Here is a 20,609-nt window from a genome sequence, read left to right as displayed (position 1 = left end):
GCGCATAGAACAGATAATCGCGGAACTTCTCGCAGACAGCCCATTTAAGTGCCAGGAACTCCAGCTTTCCGGAGTGGAGTCTGTAACTTTTCTCGGCGGGAGTCAAGGTTCTGGATCCATACCCAATAACTCTGAGCCTTCCCTCTTGCTGTTGGTACAGCACAGCCCCGAGCCCATGTTCGGACGCGTCTGTATGGAGCACAAATGGGAGTTCGAAGTTTGGGTAAGCGAGTATCGGAGGAGTAGTTAGAGCCTCAATGAGTCTTTCCAACACAGATTGGTGCATACTTGTCCACTCTACTTTCGTGCGAGATGGTAACTGGTTCCCTCTCTTCTCAGCTTTATTCAACTTATTCTGCTCTCCAGAGGCTACTGATCCCCGGTACTGAAGGAGTTCGTACAGTGGTTTCGCAATTCGTGAAAAGTCCTGGATAAAAGTACGGTAGTAACTGAGGAACCCCAACAATCGCCGCAACTCCCCGACAGTAGTGGGCTTCTGGTCTTTCAGAGAGGTGACTGCTTCTAGATCTTTTGGGTCGATACGGATACCGTCCTCTGAAACTAGTCTCCCCACATACCTGACCTCTCTCTTGAAGAGTTCGCACTTTGCTGGTCTCAACTTTACTCCATGACTCCGCAGTACCCTGAGGACTCTCCTTAATCCCTGAACATGGTCACTGAACGTTTTGCCAAAGCAAAGTATGTCATCGAGATACGGGATACATAACTCATCTCTCAAGGAGTCCAGCATTCCCTCCATACTCCTCTGGAACGCCGCTGGTGCATTCGCCAATCCAAAGGGTATGCGCACCCACTCATATAGGCCCCAAGGAGTTGTGAATGCCGTAAGGTGTCGATATCCCTCCGCCATGAATCCTTGATGGTAGGCCTTCCCCTGATCCAGGATTGAAAACCATCGGTAGCCTCCCAGGGTGTCAATGAGGTCCTGAATCCGGGGAAGTGGATGTCGGTCTGGAACTGTCTTCTGGTTCAACAACCTGTAGTCTATGCACAGTCTCAGCGTACCATCTTTCTTCCTAACACACACCACCGGGGCTGCGTAAGGAGACTTTGACTTGATTACCCACCCTCGAGCCAGTAAATCCTGAACGTATTCCTTCACCTCTTTATATAGGGGTTTCGGGATGGAGGCATAAGCTCGCTGAACAGGGATGTCGTCCTTCAGATTAATCGTCATCTGTAAGCTCGGGATGCACCCAATATCATCATCTCCGCGAGCAAACACGTTGGATTCTTCATACAGCATGGCTTTGACTAATTTCTGCTGTTCATCTTCCAGATGACTCACATCGACTGGCGGGTGCCACAAGCTGTCTACCCTGCGAGCGCTCTCATGTTCTAGGGAACCTGGTTCATCTCCGCTGTTCACTGGTAAGTCGTCTCTGTTTACCGTGTCTTGCTGCTCCGTTTCGATAATGCTTGAGATTGGCTGAATACTCCCTAGAGGTGTATGTCGTCTGATCGTAACCTCACAAGCAGTAGGGTTTCCCAGGGGAATCCTAACATAAGGCCGGTCTGTCCCCTCTAGTTCCATTAGACCTTCTCCCACGTCTAGCTGATTTAACAATGCACTCTCCTCACTGGTCTCGAACAAGACTACTGGCTCAGTGCATTCCAAGCCAACCGGAACTTCACACTTCATATGAGTCACCTGACCGGGTGGTACAACATCATCTCTAGGGCCGACTGTGACAATAGCACCTAGCTTCACATGGGGTAGTTCCTGAATGAAGCTCACTATCGCATTAGCTTGTTCCTCTTTGATGTCCAGGGCCATCTTTAGGAGTTCTGCAAAAGCACATAGACCCTGCTCAGTGTCATTCTTTCCTCTTATTATCTCCTCGACCACATTAAACCCCAGCAATGGTCGTTCTAACGGCATCTTCCCCACGAGGAAAGGTACTTGAATAGCCATACTTGGGTCATTATTTCCAGGCAGGTTCACTGTCAATTCTACCCATCCCTCGAATGGCAATGGTTCTCCATTAACAGCTGAGACATTGACGTTGCCCCCATTGACTATTTCTGACAGTGGTCGCAGAGCTTGATCTGGTAAGTATTTACTCTTCCAATTGCAGTCAATTATACTAACTTGTGCTCCTGTGTCTAGTAGAGCGGTCACTGCGAACCCATGAATGTGGCACTTGAGAGTGGCTTTCTTCCCAATGAGCTGGGCTACTCGATCACAGGGACTTTGTCTTCGGTTTGGTGGATCAACAAACCTACCCATCCGTGCTGCTTTCTCCTTAGGCTGGGACTGTGATTTCTCGGTCACTGGTCGCCCCTCTGCAGTGGCCGCTGATCGTTTCCCGACGCCTTTTCTCTTCTTAGACAGCCCACCGCACGATGCCCTTCCTCACCACACACGAAGCAATGACTGCAACAGGTGACATCCTTGTTAGTACATTTGGGACACATTCGTCGGCGTTGCCTTCGCTGCAGCTGGGAATCAACTTTGCACTGATCCTCTGTCGTTCTCGCCTTTGCAAGTGATTGAACAGTCTTTGTAAGAGCTTCAATTTGTGCACTCAACCGACGAATCGTCTCAGTTTGGTCATGTTGTCTGCTACAATCTACCTCTTTACCTCGGCTGGACTCACACTGGGCGCTGAGGGCATTTGACACTCTCTGCCGTGCAGCTTGTCCCAACCGACGTTGTCGTTCGCTCTCGTCACTGGCTATCTGGGTTACTTGGCGCAGGAGTGCCTCATCTGTCACCAGGCGGTTTGTAAGTAGGGGTTTCAATTCAGTGCGAAACTGGTTGTACTTTGCACCCATGCCCTGATAAATCGTCCTTAAAAACACATTTTGAATGGTTTGTTCATCGTACTCCAGGTCTGTGACAGCTTGTTTAGACAGAAAAATGAGTTTCTGTTTTAGTCCGATCAGTCTATACAGGAACTGTTGAGGAGTTTCACTGTCATTCTGCTTACCGCACATTAATTCCTGGAAGAGCTCAGAGCTACTTCTCTCATTCAGATGCGACTGAAGGAAACTTTTCAGCTCTGGAATTGTCAGTCCTTCCTTGTTCACTAACATGTCCTTGAAGTTTCCTGGCTTAATGACTCTCAAGACCCCTCTGATAATGTCATTCTCACTATGGTTAGCTGCCAGTCCCTCATCTATCTGTTTGGTTACACTTGTGTAACTAATATCAGAAGTACTATCACCAATCTGCCCCCCTTGAACTTTGAATTCTCTATGCTGAAATGGCAGTAGCTGTAGGTCACGGAGGGAGATCATACTTTCCCTTTTTCCACTACTGGGCTCACCAGCTACATTCACAGGTAAGCTACGGCTACTTTTGGGAGATTCTGCTCTATTTGGGTTAACTTCAATCTTGTATTGTGCTAATTTCCGCCCTAACTCTTCATAGCAGTCTACCAATCTGTTATACTCCATCGGTTGTGTCTGTGTGTCAGGGGTGTGTGCAAGTGGTTGTGGTGTAAATGACTCAGTGTCCTGCAGAACTGTTCTAACACTCTGTTTCTGAATCAACACATTCACATTGTCTTTTAACAGTAACAATTGAGACAACCCTTCATCTTCTAACTCCATAAGAACATCACTGTTCATGTACTCAACAATGTACTCGAAACAACACTCCTCATCAGTTGTATCCAACCTGTGCTTTCCGGGTGCTGCAGTTGGCTCCAGACAATCCAACAGGCTGATCAGTCCATCATGGGTGAGTTGATGAAGTCTTTTCTTGATTTCCCAAACCGTTGCTTTTCTCTCGCTCGAAGTCATCTTGTCGACAATTCAGCTGCTGATGGGTTCACACTTGGCTCGTACCACACCGCACTACTTCTCAGCCAGGAAAGCCTCTCACTGCCGTGCTCTGGTTCTCCTGCCGCCGTTAAGCTGCCCTCTGTGGTCCTCACGCTGATCACCCGTCACTCAGCCGCTCTGTGGTTCAATTGGATTGGATCTGCATACCAGCAGGTGGCGCTAGATCCCGGACGAGCCCCCAAAATCTGTAGCACGCCCGCCGTCCGGCTGGCAGTACTGCAGTAAATGTTCTGTTTGATTAAAACAAAGAGACACAGACAGTTGTGCTGTTGTTAGCCACGAGTCGCTCTTGTAATTCTTTATTACAATAATTCAATATTATATGTATTGTATAATCAAATCACAATATCTTGTCACCATACATGTGACTCACTCAGACAAAACACCAATAAACCTGTGTCACATCACTCTTGTGTCTTGAGTCTTTCTTCTTATACTCAATTAGTATTTTCCTCAGTTAACTTAATACTTTCTCTGTAACCCATACATCTCAATGTATTATCGTCTCTATAGTCAGAGCAAAAGTGTCATAGTACATACTGTATAACTAAATAGTAGAGTGAACCATAGGTTAGATCCTATAACCATTTAAACTTAATTCCTAAATACAGTACTCAGGCTATACTTAATCAAAAGATCAATAAAACATATTATAAAATACAAATATCAACAATAACCAATCTTGTATGCAAATATTATATAAGTATAATATTAAACAATTACATATACTTCAGTCTTTAAACCCCCAAAATATCGCTCTTTCTACTATAAACACAATTATAACACTATTAACATTATAAACATTACGTTACTGTCAGAAATGTATTTTCTTTATCTCAGCTTTGTCCATGCAATAGCTTTATTCATAACTATGTTTTGTCCAGAGCATAAGTTGTGTCCAGAGAACAAAAGGCCCTGTACAGTAAGAAAGCCTTGCTTGCACATTCTTTTGTATGTATGTAATGCACATCTGTTTCATATTAAGAAGCACCCCCAAATATAGAAGGGGGGAGAGAGATGTGTGTTTTCTATGCATTGTGTGTTACAGAAGCCTTTTGGACCACAAGGCTCAGAAGGAAAACTTTACCGGATATTTACCATTTATAGGATTGTTATATAAGCATATATGATACCTATGATATCATGGATGATTTTATTGGTTGAGATCGTGATACTCCCTATACATTTTCAGTATATATTTGTCCAGACTCTTGGAAAGCCTAAGCTATCTTCCTGAGCTTCCCAGCGCTGGTTTCTTTCTTTTTGTTTTATTCATTCACTACCCAAATAAAGGACGGAAAGAAAAGGCACTTCGTGTTGGAATAACTTTATTTCTCACAAATGGGAGCTCGTCCGATCTACTCCAGATGGTAAAGCAGATTTCTTTTATTAATAAGAACAGTTTATTACTATCTGCTGAGATAGATGAATTTCAAAAACGTGCCGTGAGCTATGATTGGATATCCTTGCATTAGCAAGAAGAACGGTAAAGTGACCTGATCAGTCCTTTTATCGTTATGGTTAACCTCGTGTTTAATTAAGGCGTGCTTTAATTAAGACGGGAAGAACGACAAAAGAAAGTGATCTTTTATCGTTACTTTTTGGGTGTTCCTTGTGTTTTAATTAATACAAGAAGAGCGTGAGAAAAAATTGATCACTTTTTCTGCGTTTTTTTGGTTTTACCTTACTTTTGTAAGAAGGAAATATTTTCGCGAGATATTTCAAAAATGCTCCGTTCCTTTTTTGGGGTTGTGAGTGAATGATACAATACATACTTTATTTTGATCTTTTCCTTTTCCATTCTTCTATCTCTTTGTTTCTTTGGCCAAATGTACTAACAATTGTAACTGCAGAATTGTTTTCTTTGTTCTCTATTGGACTGTTTTGAAATTTGTTTGCTTTGAATTTGAGGAGAAATTTTTGTGTGGCTTAAGATGGGCAACAAAATATCTCCTCCGTTAATTGATGAATCTCCAAAAGATTTTATGAATCGAAACGACCAAGCTTTTTATACTGAGCCTTATCTGTCGAACCTGGCCGGCTGGAGTGAGGGAAAGACACAATTAGACCCATTCCCTCGAGAGGGGTCATTTAAAGATGCTGATATGCAAAGTGCAAAAGATATGATTTTCGGAAATTGGGGCGACACGACGTGGGATTTTCCGTATATGGAGAAGTCGTTTAAAACTTGGCAAACCATGAAAAAATACTGGGATCAAGGTCCAGTAAGAGTTAAGAGTACTGAAAATAATAGTTTATCATACCCTGAATTGGCTGTGCGGAACAGTGCAGTTTCTGCCGTCTCTGTCTCTCCGTCAGACACAGAGAAGAGTTCCCTGCACACGGAAAAAAAGTCTCTCTTGGAAGAGACACAGACGCCGCAACCCCTCCCTCCCAAATATGAGAGCATTCAGGCTCCCGCTGAAGCACCCGTTAAAAATAGATTATACCCTGACTTAAAGCAGGCGACTGCGTTTCCTTTCGTTGAAACTTCAGATGGATTTAAAGTTCATCCGCTAAATATCTCTGAAGTAATGGCTATCTGTAAAGAACTGCCAGATCCGTCCAAAACCCCGCATCATTATGTTTCTGTTTTGAAGCGTTTGACTGCCTATAGCCAGTTGACTGGGCGTGATTATCGATTTATATTAACGAAAACTCTTCCTGCTGACATTACGGAGGAAGAATTAATTGAAGCGGTTGATCTTTTGGATCCTGTTAATGATGTACCGCCGTCACGTCGTCTTGTGAAAACAAACCCTGAACCAATTGACCTCTCTAAATCATTTCGTGGTTTGAGATTTAAGGACGACGACGAAGACGAAAATTTGGATAAAGAATGGCTATGGGCGACCCCTAGCAAACTTAAACTCTTTTTTAAACAATTAACTGCATTCTTGCTGAAGCTGTCATCTGCTAAACAAGATATCTCGCATGCTGCAAACACAAAGCAAAAACCTGGCGAGACGCCAACGGCATTTTTTAATAGATTTAAAAGTGCATGGATTGAGGAATCAGCACTGTCGATCGATGATGACAATTGTCTGTTGTTTGTGAACACGTTTCTGAACAACATGCACAACGAGACTGCACAATTAATTCGGCTTACGACAAATAATCTTTTTACGATGTCAGTTGATGACCTTGGCAAGCGTTTACGTGAACTTTCATGTGCCGGTGCTTTCGACTCTAAAGGTAAAATTCCATTAATGTTGCAAGTTAACCCTGAACAGGTTAAGGCTCCGATTCGTCCGTTCAATACCTCTAAAAAGCCTCTCACTTGCTTCTGCTGTGGCCGTCCTGGGCATATTGCCAAGTTTTGCAGAAGGAGAGTTGCTAATGGAAACCAGATGTTTCAGCGCTCTGATGGCTGCGGGCCAAGAGCCCCCTCCTCGCGCTCTTCCGACCAAGGGAGACAGTATCCAACTGAATGGAGGAAACAATGACTACGAGTGCATACACAGGAGCCTGCCTTCTCAATGATTACATTAAATTATGGTAACAAGTCAAATGTTCTGCCATTCATTGAATTAAATGTTGATCATAAACCATATGTCTTTCTCGTCGATTCAGGTGCCAGTGTATCATCATTGTCATCAAACTTTTATGAGGGTCTGATCACGGGGAAGAAAATCAGTTCTATCGGAATTGACAACGTTCCCGTGAAATGTGAAATGACGCCACCTTTACCGGTTACTTCTAAGGATGTATCATCCTTGTTTAAAATGCATGACTTTGCAATTATACCGAATTCACCATTCTGCCTGTTGGGTAGAGACTTAATGCATAAACTGGGTATGAAATTGGATTTTGATGCTGACTCTCTGACACTTATGTTTCCTGCAGCTTTTTCCATCACAACCGACACAGGAAGTGCTCTTGTCGCTGATTTGCCTGCAACTGTGCTGCCACAGGACATTTCGGGCGTCAATCCTCAATTGTGGGCGGAACACGAGGATGACGTAGGGCTAATTGATGTCCGGCCCTACAGGGCAAATTTGATAACTGATAGACCTGTGTTTCAAAAGCAATACCCGCTTTCAAAGGAAAAAGAGGAGGGAATTGCCCCCCTCATAGAACAGCTATTGGCTCAAGGCATCCTGGTTCGCACTCATTCACCTTATAATACACCAATTAATCCTATCAGAAAGGCGAATGGTTCTTGGCGTCTAACGCAAGACCTAAGAAAAATTAATGATTTGATAAAACCACTTGCACCAATTGTGCCAGATGTACAGACTATAATTAATTCTATTCCTTCAGAACATGCATTTTTTTCTGTTATTGATTTAAGCTCTGCCTTTTTCAGCATTCCGGTTGATCGTGAAACTCAGCCACTGTTTGCGTTTTGTTTTCAGAATTGTCAATTTATGTGGACCCGCCTTCCTCAGGGGTTTAAGGATAGCCCGGCCGTTTTTGCCGCCGTAGTGCAAGCGACACTGAAAGATGCCAAACTCCCTCCAGAGACTTGTCTGCTCCAGTATGCGGATGACATCCTAGTTACTGGCGCCTCTGCGGAGATGTGTGCTGCTGCCTCCACAATTGTCTGCAATATTCTAGCTGAGGCTGGATTTAAGGCATCCAAAGAGAAACTCCAGTGGGTGCAGAGAAAAGTCACCTACTTGGGCCATGAACTGTCACAAGGCCAAGTCCGCCTGTCTGTTGACAGGGTTACAGCCATCGCTGCATTCAAGCATCCAGCAACACGGAAGCAAATGCAAAGCTTTCTGGGACTGGTGAATTACTGCAGGCTATGGGTTCCTAATTGCTCCATGTATGACAAAATCTTGCGAGAAGCTACGCTGGGTGATAAAGAGGACATTACATGGACTGCTGAAATGGATCAGGCATTCAGACACTTGAAATCCTCTCTCCTAAGGCCTCCCGCCCTTGGCCTCCCTTCTTATTCTCGCGAATTTCATTTATATGTGCACGAGGGTCGCGGAACGGCCGCGGCAATCCTGGCCCAGGACCATGGTGGTAGTTTTCGCCCCGTTGCGTATCTGTCCAAAACCCTTGATTCAGTGGCCAGGGGTCTCCCTGCCTGCCTGCGCGCAGTGGCTGCTACAGCGATCATGGTACAGGATGCTGAAAAGGTTGTTTTATCACATCCATTAACTGTACATACTTCTCATCAGGTTGGAGCTATTATGCATAATATTTCTACACAGCATATGACTGCTCAACGCCGTTCAGGCTATGAGGCTATATTGTTAGCTACTGCTAATTTAACTTTGAAAGTAACCTCTGTTATTCATGGTCCCACTGTACATTTGCACAGGTTGCTGACACAAGGTGAATTTCAGAGTGACGACCACGACTGCCTGACCAGGATCCAGACTTCAACTGCTTGCAGGCCAGATGTGTCTACATCTGTCCTGGAGGAGGGGAAGCATTATTTTATTGATGGATCCTGCTTTAAGCCAAACGACAGTACATATTTGTGTGGTTATGCTATTGTTGAATTGCCCGATAATGTAATTGAAGCATATTCGCTGCCATATAAATCAGCACAAGTTGCAGAACTAATTGCTTTAACAAGAGCTTGTCAATTGGCGAAAGGTCAGTGCATCAACATATACACTGACTCTAAATATGCGTATGGCGTAGTCCATGATTTTGCTAAATTGTGGGAGGAAAGAAATTTCAAAACCTCCGATGGAAAACCAATTTCGCATCATAATATTGTGGCCGAGCTGATTAGTGCAGCACAGCAGCCATTAAAGCTTGCTGTCATTAAAGTAGCTGGTCATAAGACAGGTGAATCTGATGAAGCCAAAGGAAACAGATTTGCAGATGAAGTAGCGAAATGGGCAGCAAAAGAGGCGATACGTAGCCCACATGTAAATGACCAAAGCACTGAAGTGCCAATGATGAATTCGTCATTGACTAATGATTTGGACATAAAAATACTACAAGCGAATCCTACTCAAGATGATTTGAATCATTGGGCAGCCAATGAAGTAAAACCAGACCAAGCTGGTATTTTGAGAGATAAACAAGGTAGAATTGCACTACCTGCATCCACCATTGTAATGTTGTGCAGGCATTATCATGGTGTATCGCATGTATCGAAAGAGAAAGTGATACAAAATTTGAATCAATCATATTGCATAGCGAACGTTCGAAGGAATACTTTGTTAATATTGGATGCTTGCCTGGTGTGTGCACGAACAAATCGGCACAAGGCAATCGCCCATGATGCTTTACCGCATCCGGAACTTCCTTTCCAATATTTACAGATCGATTTTACACACATGCCTCCATGTGGAAATAACAAATATCTGCTTGTGATTATTGATCGATTTTCTAAGTGGCCAGAAGCTTTTCCGTGTGGAAAAGAAAATGCAAAGACAGTAGTAAAGGTTCTTGCAAAAGAAATTATACCGCGCTTCGGCATTCCAACCGTTATAGCAAGTGACAATGGAACTCCGTTTGCTTCTAAAGTGACACAATTATTAGCCAAAGAGCTTAATATTAATTGGCATTTTCATATTCCCTACGCTCCACAGTCTTCTGGGAACGTAGAGAGGACGAATAAAACGATAAAAGAACGTCTTAATAAAGCATGTCTAGATACGGGCAGAAATTGGGTTGATTTGTTGCCCGCCGTATTGACAGAAATGAGAATGTCTCCATCAGCCACCACAAAAATGTCTCCATTCGAAATTCTCATGGGTAGACCTTTCCCGACCCCTTGGGTCAGAGGTCGCGCTGGCAATCTTTCCACAGGTGACACGGAGGTGATCATCGCGGATTATGTGGATTCCCTTGTTAGAACTTTGAATGGCATAAATGGTGATGTTTCTCTGTCTCTCCCTCTTCCCTCAGAAAAACCAACTCATCCTTTCGTTCCAGGACAACAGGTGCTGATAAAGTGTCTGAAGCCCACGAAACTTGGGGAACCAAACTATCTGGGGCCTGCCACGGTGATCGCTGTGACGAGGACTGGTGTTCTGACTGACCTCCAGCCGCAGTGGATCCACGCTAGCAGAGTGAAGGCAGCTCCATCCCAGGGGAACGCATAAGCCTATGCGGAAGTGAACCTCCAGCACTGATCGAAAGGAGAGCGAGGAAGAGAAGTAGACGAAGAACGAGATTGCTGATTGAGATTGGCAATAAGTATCATTGAATCAACTAAGCCATGTCTGCAAAGTTGATATTACACCTGTTCGTGCTGATAACCATGCTCATTTATGCACAAGCCCTTGTTAGCAGTGGTAATGAAACTTGGCTGAGCCACGAAGACGAACCACATGCGTTTGCCTCCAATATGTGGTGGAGGTTAGCCAACTTCACTGCTAAGTCTACAGGAAAAAAGGGTGACTGTTATGTTTGCACAAAAATGCCGCAAAGTGCTGCCGGACCTCATGTAAGTGTTAAATCACCAACGACAGAAGAAGACTTATTTTGCCCTTTATTCATTAGTAATATTGGAATGGTTGCACCTCAAAATTCATCGGTAAATTGGACTTGCCCTGATAGCAACAAGAAAGTGACAGTTGCAGTACAAGTACATGTTAAAGTGGCAACTGTAGGTCCCATTCCAGACTCATTGTTCTGTATTGAAAGAAAAGTAGGAGCTGCAACACTAGGTACAATTCCTGAGAGTAAATGTAAGCAAATATATCGCCGTTGTGAAGTACGAAACATGCCCTGTTGTCTTAGCTGTTTGTCGGGAGAAGGAAAATTTGATTTAGAATTGTGTACCAAAACATCTTCAAACCCTCTATCTACTTTGGGTGTTTATGGATCATCAACTCCTGAGATTCAAGAATTGTGTGATGAGTATTGTGGACTTTACTCGGGAAAAAATTGTAATAGGTATGTTCCATCTGTAAAAGGAACAAGAGCTTTGGGAGATTGGTTTTGGTTATGCGGACACATGGTTTACACTTCATTACCTTTTAATTGGAGTGGACGATGTGCCCTAGTAACTTTAGAAGAATATTCTATGATTGTTAGATCACATGAAAAGGATAATGTGTTGAACCAAAGAAACACACGCTCTCTCTCTGACCGCAGTTCAGTTAGTAGTTTGGGAAGAGATAATCCAGTACCGAAAGAACATCGACTATGGACTGGTACGGAAAAATTCTTTGAAGGTATTTTTCCATCAATAGGAATTGGCAGTCTTCAAATTGAAGTAGAAGTTACAAGATATGAATTAATTTCATTTATTAAAACTACGAGGGACACTTTAGCTGGTGTCCAAGAAGAACTGAGAGCGCTTCGTTTAATGGCGCTACAAAACAGATTAGCCCTGGACATTGTTACTGCGTCCAGAGGAGGGGTGTGTGTCATCGTTGGTGTCTCCTGTTGCACTTTTGTACCGTCAAATGACGAAGATGGCCATATTATCGCTGAAGGAATAAATAATATGACAAGAATTGCTGATGAACTACAGAAGAGAGAAGTGAGTGACAGGAGTGGCTTTGGTGATTGGTTAACGAGCTGGCGGCAAATGCTTGTCTCGGCATTAATTCCAATAGGAACTATACTGTTAATCCTTGCATTTATTGTTTGTTGTATTATTCCATTCATTAGGATGTTGATTTATCGTGCTATGAATACTTTTGTATCTTCTCAATATGCTATGATGAATAGAACTGTAAAACCTTAATGATTTTGAAGGAAATGTTTGAATGAAGAATGTTTCACTGTATTATCCTACAAATAATGGACATGCTGAGAATAGTGTGATATGATAATTCTGTTACATGATAATTATCTTATCAAAGGGGCCATTGTCAGAAATGTATTTTCTTTATCTCAGCTTTGTCCATGCAATAGCTTTATTCATAACTATGTTTTGTCCAGAGCATAAGTTGTGTCCAGAGAACAAAAGGCCCTGTACAGTAAGAAAGCCTTGCTTGCACATTCTTTTGTATGTATGTAATGCACATCTGTTTCATATTAAGAAGCACCCCCAAATATAGAAGGGGGGAGAGAGATGTGTGTTTTCTATGCATTGTGTGTTACAGAAGCCTTTTGGACCACAAGGCTCAGAAGGAAAACTTTACCGGATATTTACCATTTATAGGATTGTTATATAAGCATATATGATACCTATGATATCATGGATGATTTTATTGGTTGAGATCGTGATACTCCCTATACATTTTCAGTATATATTTGTCCAGACTCTTGGAAAGCCTAAGCTATCTTCCTGAGCTTCCCAGCGCTGGTTTCTTTCTTTTTGTTTTATTCATTCACTACCCAAATAAAGGACGGAAAGAAAAGGCACTTCGTGTTGGAATAACTTTATTTCTCACAGTTACCTTAGGGATTCAGTGTGTTGGAGCCTTAAACCATTCAGATTAAATTATATTAATACAAGGCCGGCCGCGGCACAACCGCGAATGCACCGTCATTTTCATAAACATATCACCATCTCTATTCGACGTCTTAACTACTCAGGAAATGTATGTAACCCTCTAAAAACAGTGTAACCACGTTATCAACACATTGTTTCATGTTATATTGTCCATGGTGATTGACTTCACCCACCTGTTTGATTAAAACAAAGAGACACAGACAGTTGTGCTGTTGTTAGCCACGAGTCGCTCTTGTAATGGCATCTTCTTCCACGCGACTCAAAGTTACCCTCAAACTTTCCGCTCAACACATGGTCTCCCCCTAATGTCCGCTGAGGGTATTACGCACCAACAGTACAGCATACCAAATTGTCTCTGAGCATACTCACAGTAGTTGAAACAATATCATCAAAATAATAAAATAAATAAAACACATCAAAAGAAAATAATTATTCCTGTGACTATACATACAGGGTGTCACACTTCCACAAATTCAGTGGTTCAAATTCGACAGTAAATTCAACGGAACTGCAGGAAAACCAATAGATTATCGAGCATACTGTCCATCTGCTGTTAGTCAATCCCACCAGCAGGTGGTGCAAAAGCGCGTGTTGTTGACGAAGACCAGCAACTGTTAGAGCAAGCCATTCATTCATTAAACTCATTTAACAGCAATGTAAGTGTATTTGTGATTATTATGACGGCGGTTGTATGTTAAATTCAGTGTCTTACCGGTTACTTTCCCTGTGTAGCCTACAAGCATCTTTCTCTACCGTGAACAAGATAATGTTATTCCCCGATGCTGATACGCAGATCCAATGTTACATTTTTGAGGTTGACGTATATTTCTCTTGGTTGTTTGTTGCCTTAACTTTATATTGTGGCGATGTTCTGCATGCAAGCTATTACCCAGATAGCAATTACATGTGGGCCACATGTGGGTATTATCTGGCACATATGGCCTAGATGTGGCATGGCTGAACAGATATGGGCCAAATCGTAGCCATATTTGTTTTGCCATAACTTTAAAATCTGCGGGAAATGCTCTCTTGGTTCACAACTGATTTTGAGGTATATGGCCCAGATAACAACGAACACATGAGGACCATATGTGGTTGAGCTATGGCACACAGTGAGAAACACCGACTTGTGGTAAACATTTGGCTTATACGTGGAAAAACACAGGAATCCTGAAATCAAGTGCGGCAAACATCCGCCGTTCCACACCTCAGGCTGCTCTGCATCTTCCCTCCTATTGGTGGAGAGAGACTACGGCGCGAGTTTGACTGCGACGCTGGCCAGCTGACGCCTTTTACTCTGCTTTCCTCACGACTGTGTACATTCAGGTAAGTGATGTTTTGGCATTTTAAAGTCATATAAATGAAATATGCAGCATTATGTGTCAATATTGCATGTTATTATGCATTTAGTTATTCGTTCCATCGAGGAAGGGGTTGAACTAGCTAATATTTTCCTCAGTTTACTGCTATAATTTACAATAAAGTTTAATGTAACTTAACCGTTAACTTAGGCTATTGCAGTTCGCTGGTTTGCCGTTTTAAATTAAGATGTTTTTGTTTATAAATCAACAGCTCACTGTCGTACACAATAAAATAGTATAGTTTGTCATTGTGTAGTAGCCTATTTGTGAATTAAGGCGACGCGGTCCAATGTCGGTGTTACTGTTTGTCAGAAAACCTAAATCCTAATTTGTGTTCACAATCATTCAACTAATCATAATAATATAAAAATGCCAAGAATAAACACATTAATACGTGTGCATTATTGTATGTATCTTTATTTAACTCTGAAATGATATTCAACCAAGACTTTTTCTCATGACCTTTCCCTCTTTAAATTAAAGGAAGTAATGTTAACGTTAGGCTATTAGTGTCAAGTCACAATACCAAAATTATGACTTTCGATACAATACCTGAACATTAACATGAACTAATAATGAACTGCACTTCTACTGCATATATTAATATGTGTTAATGTTAATTTCAACATTTACTAACACATTCAATATAAAAAATTGTACTTGTTAACTTTAGTGTGCACTGTGAACTAACATGAACAAACAATGAATTGCTGTATTTCTGTTAACTATCAATTAATTGAGCAGCCATTCACTGCCATTATAAAGCTTGGAGGAGGCAGGACATTTTTATAATTACTCTAATTTCTCACAATATAGTTTATATACCATGCTATGGTATACTGTCATACCACCCAGCCCTAATGTGTGGTATGGGTGGGGCAATGACAATAATTTCCATATTAAAAACCTAGAAAATATGGTTTCAGATGGAGTAAATAATAGTTTATAGTTCATTTTTGAATATAAAAGCACTTTCATTTTAGGGTGGTCTATTTAAATGCATATTTCAACCACTTACAGAATGTTTTTTTTTCCTATCAGATTACCTATCTGGGTTTGGTTGGTGGCTTTGACCTGGATAACACCGTGTGGAGAGTGCTGAAAGGCACTTTTACAACTGCTGTGGCACGTTATGAATTGGAGAGAAGTCAATGGGAAGATTGGTGTCCAACGCCTGGTCGTAAAGGAAATTGTCATTGGTGAGACCTTTTTTAGAAGTCACTTTTATTTGTATTGCACTTTGCACAATACACAACTTTTCAAAACCGCTTTACAGAACATTGTATTTTTATTTCTGTTATCTCAGTATCGAACCAAACAACTTTTTTTGTCATTACCTGATCACATCCGTGGCTCACTTAAGTGACTGCTTTTTTTATTTTGAAGTTTTATGTTTTGTTTTTTAAAGAAAGTTATTTTTTATATATTGCGAATCATATTGTTTCAATCATACGTTTTAAAGCTGTAATCACAATATAAGATTATCATTCTGTCAAAGTCTCATACCAGCGCATGCCTACAACTATCTGTATTTAGTTCATTATCACTGTGTATTTAAAAGGTTAGTTTACCCAAAAATGAAAATTCTGTCAGTAATTACTCACCCGTGTTGTTCCACCCCCGTAAGACCTTCGTTCATCTTCGAAACACAAATTAAGATATTTATGATGAAATCTGAGAGCTGTCTCACTCCTCCATAGGCCTTCTCTGTTATTGAAACTTGCCAGCCCAGAAAGTTAGTAAAGACATTGTTAAAATAGTCCAAGAACTGAACCCTAAGTTTATCAAGTGTCGAAAATACTTTTTGTGCGCAAAACAAGCTAAAATAAAGACTTTATTCAACGTAGTGTAACAGCACAGCGCTTCTGTGTTGTACGTCAGAACGTAGGCTCACGACTGGCCAGCATCCCCCACACATGACCAGCGTCGGCCAATAGTGAGTCTACGCTCTGACTTACAACCCAAAAGTTGGAAAAACTTGAGGGTAATTACAGATAGAATTTTCATTTTTGGGCGAACTAACCCTTTATGTTCCTCCTTGCATTCAGTACTTGGCCCATTATTGTTTGTGTGTTTCTGCTTCCAAATTGTCTCGCATCATTGCAGATTATCTTGAGTTTATTTTGTGTTAGTAAAAACACTTATTTTTGTAGACTCTGTCTTTGGACTAAAACATGACATTAATGCTATCTGTGTTGGTGTGTTTTTACATTAGAGTGTGCATGTCTTTTTTTTTTTTTTAAAGAAGCAGAATACATGCAGTGCTGTAAATTTTAACCGGTTGTTGGTGCAAAAGTATTCTAAAAATCGAAATAATTTGTCATAAGGAATTACGGTATAATTCTGGCCCACATATTGAAAAATATAATTTGCAATTCCTTTTGAAAATTTACTGGAAAAAAAACTTTCATACACTGTTAATTCAGAGGTGTTTAATTTGTTAATAATTGCAATTAAAATATTAAAGGATATTAATGATTTTTTTATTATCCTGCAGCTCTAGCTTCCAGGTTGTATTGCTGCTAACATTATTTCAATTCTTCTTTATTGCAGGTGCAGTCAGGCAGAATCCCCTTACTGGAAAAGGTCAACACATTGCCGACCCTCATTGGAGACTTCTCTGCACATCAACACACTTCTCAACTCTTTACCTTTCAAGTTTGCTTTAACTTTCTCAATTTCTCTTTAAAGTTCTCTTTACCAACTGTGATTTATTTGTATTACTCTCATTGGACTAATTAAACATAACATTAATACAAGCTTTGATCGAGTGTTTTGAACTTTGGTCTAAAAAATTAGCTTTGAATGCTATTTATATTATTAATTTGTATTCTTGAATGTTTTCAACTGAATTCTACTTAAAATAAGTACAACTGAGTAGCTGTAATTATGTTTTCTTAAATGTTTTCAACTGAATACTACTGTAATTATTAAATTCAACTCTGTTGCTGTAATTATATTTATTTTGATAAATGTTTTCAACTGAATACTACTGTTATTATTCAACTCTTGCTGTAATTATATTTATTTTTATGAAATGTTTTCAACTGAATACTGCTGTAATTAAGTACAACACTTTAGCTGTAATTATTTAAATGCTTGTCAAAATAAATAGTTTTGAGTACATTTGTTGTTGAGTGTTTAATTTACCTGTGAGTTAAGATTTTAAATACTGTCAGCTGCATGTGGGCCACATAAGGGCCGTTAGATTTTAACAGAACTCAACCATACTAAAGTTGCATACCAGGCCCACACATGGGCCACATGAATTTGTAGTATTTGGCTCATGCTTGGTGGAGTTATGGCAGTCCTTTGGTTCAGTTCTGGCAAAGGAGATGTGGGCCATATCTGGGCCGGCAAACACAAACTAATCTGGGCCACAGCTCAGCTGTTTATCTGGCCCACATCTGTGCCAAAGGTAATTTGCTGACTGGGTAGGGTTTCCCTCAAAACGTCAGGATTCCCCTGCTGGACATATAAAACGCTTAACGTAGCTTAATGGACTAATTACAGTGATATAAAAGACCAAACTCGCAGGCAAGCAGATTGACTCAGAATAACGCACAAAGTTTAATGCTGAGCGTTTCCCAGTGATAGACTGGAATAAAGTTGGCTTGACGTTTGACATTCGCACATTTAGGGACCGTCTCTAAAGTGTATACGTCTTTGGTATACACGTTTCAGACTTCAATATCATTTGAATAGAACGACTTAAAGTCAGGGCCGGATTAACAATTCCCTGTGCCCTGGGCAACAAGACTCAAGGCCCCCCGTAGTTAGGGGGGTTCGGGGGCATGCTCCCCCGAGAAAATTTGGATTTCTCTGACCTACATATGTGCAATTTAGGACTTTTGAAGGCCATAAAATTATAAGAAATAGGCTAGCTTTAAAACCTTGTCATTAGATTATTTGTCAATATGCTCTCTCCTCATCTTCATATTTCTTATTCTCTCAGCATTCTTATACTGGCCTATTTCTACCTCTCCTAAAGCTGAACTTTGACTGATAGTCTTTTCATTTTCGTCTGTGTCAGTGACGAAAATAAACATAGGCTCAACTGATATTTATACGTTTTATGAATCATTTATGTTAATTTACTCAAGGCTACCAGGAAAGCTATAGCATAAAGTCAGTATTGACATTAGGAACCTTCTGCAAGCTTTGGGATTTGAAAACGTCTGTTTTTAAATGTAAAAAGTAATTTTAAATAATACAAATTATAGAGTACGTTTAACGCAGTTGGTGGAATTGGCAGACGTTCCCTTAAGCATCGTGCGCTGTGGAAACGCGTCAAAACATTCTCAGGTATAATTATGCAGCATTAATGCACGAATGATTTTGAACGAATATTCCATCATGTCGATATACAATGGTCACATAATGTTAAAACTAATCTTGCTATTGATATCTTTGTTAGACTACCGACCCTATAGAACAAATGTCCGGCTAATATCGAAACTGAAACGAACTTTACCGCGCTCAACCAGCGGAAGTGCATTTCACGAATTAGTAATCGCTGGCGTTCAGCGGGGAGGCAGGAAAGTCGCGTGAACCCGCGTAGATGCACTTTATGCAGTGAAGATCGTAAAGAGTTTGATAACTTTATTAAATTTCTGTGTATTTCCTACCTGTCAGGGCCCCCTAGATGTCATGGGCCCCTGGGCAAGTGCCCAGTTGCCCTAATGGTTAATCCGGCCCTGCTTACAGTCATAAAACCAACTGTAAAGTGTTCATGTGGTGCCAGCCATCATGCGCACCCTTTGGATTTTTGATATTTATTCAAATAAATTAAAGTTTGCTATTGAAGTTAGAAACGTGTATGCCAATGTTGTATGCAACTTTTGAGACAGTCCCTAAATGTGCGAATGTCCAAAGTCAAGCCAATTTTACATTTATTAGGCTACATTTAGTCATTTATTTAGCAGACGCTTTTATCCAAAGCGATTTACAGTTAAACTAACAATAGGAGGACAACAATATGCAAGTACTATGACTCTTCCCAGTTTAAGCTAATGCAACGTACTACTCTCTCTTTCTCTCTCTCTCTCTCTCTCTCTCTCTCTCTCTCTCTCTCTCTCTCTCTCTCTCTCTCTCTCCACACACACACACACACACACACACACACACACACACACACACACATATGTGTGTGTGTGTGTGTGTGTGTGGAGAGAGAGAGAGAGAGGAGAAAAGAAAGTGTTAATGATCAAGTGTTGATTTTATGCCAGTATATCACGAAACGTTCTGCATGAAACTTTGCGCGTTACGTTCATATTCTTAGTCCATAGTAGCCTACATCCCCATAAAGGTGCGAGTTTGGTCTTTCATATCACTGTATTAGTCCATAGCGTTTTGCCCCGACAGAAGGGGAATCCTTGAGTGTGAGGTATTGAGGGAAACCGATTATAATCCTGTTCATGTAGGTAGAGAAAGCTGATAACATGTAGGCTACAAAATGTAACAATGAAGTTATTGAATGAAACATAAACACAGCTTTTGTGTCTTTATCATCTTTTCCGCATATATCATTTTCATTTTATGAATGAATGGCTTGCTCTAACAGTTGCTGGTCTTCGTCAACAACACGCGCTTTTGCACCACCTGCTGGTGAGGTTGACTAACAGCAGATGGATAGTATGCTCGATAATCTATTGTTTTTCCTGCAGTTCCGTTGAATTTACTGTCGAATTTGAACCACTGAATTTGTGGAAGCGAATTTGTGGAAGCGAAATAAAATGGACCGAAAATTGCCTGTTGAATATTATAGGTTGTATTTTTAAACAGTTTGAATATTTTGGAAGTGAAATATGAAAGGTGAATATGGATTATTGAATTTTTAATAATGAAAATGTGTTTGAAATGTTTTTAATTGAAATATTCACAGCTTAAATATTCAACCATGTTGAATTTCAGCCCATAAAAATGCAAGCCCTAAAAATACAATGCATCAAAATGCAATCATGGTTAATGCAATGCCTATTATTTTTCAAGTAGTGCAATTCAACAGGCTTTTTGTTTCAAAAACATTTGAGATTATTTTACTTCCATACCTACCACCTTGGTGAAAACTTGCTGGGACCCGAGGGATATATATGCCT

The sequence above is a fragment of the Scardinius erythrophthalmus genome (genome assembly GCF_964197995.2).
Source record: "Scardinius erythrophthalmus genome assembly, chromosome: 5".
Classification (NCBI taxonomy): domain Eukaryota; kingdom Metazoa; phylum Chordata; class Actinopteri; order Cypriniformes; family Leuciscidae; genus Scardinius; species Scardinius erythrophthalmus.
This window is presented reverse-complemented; position numbering follows the sequence as displayed.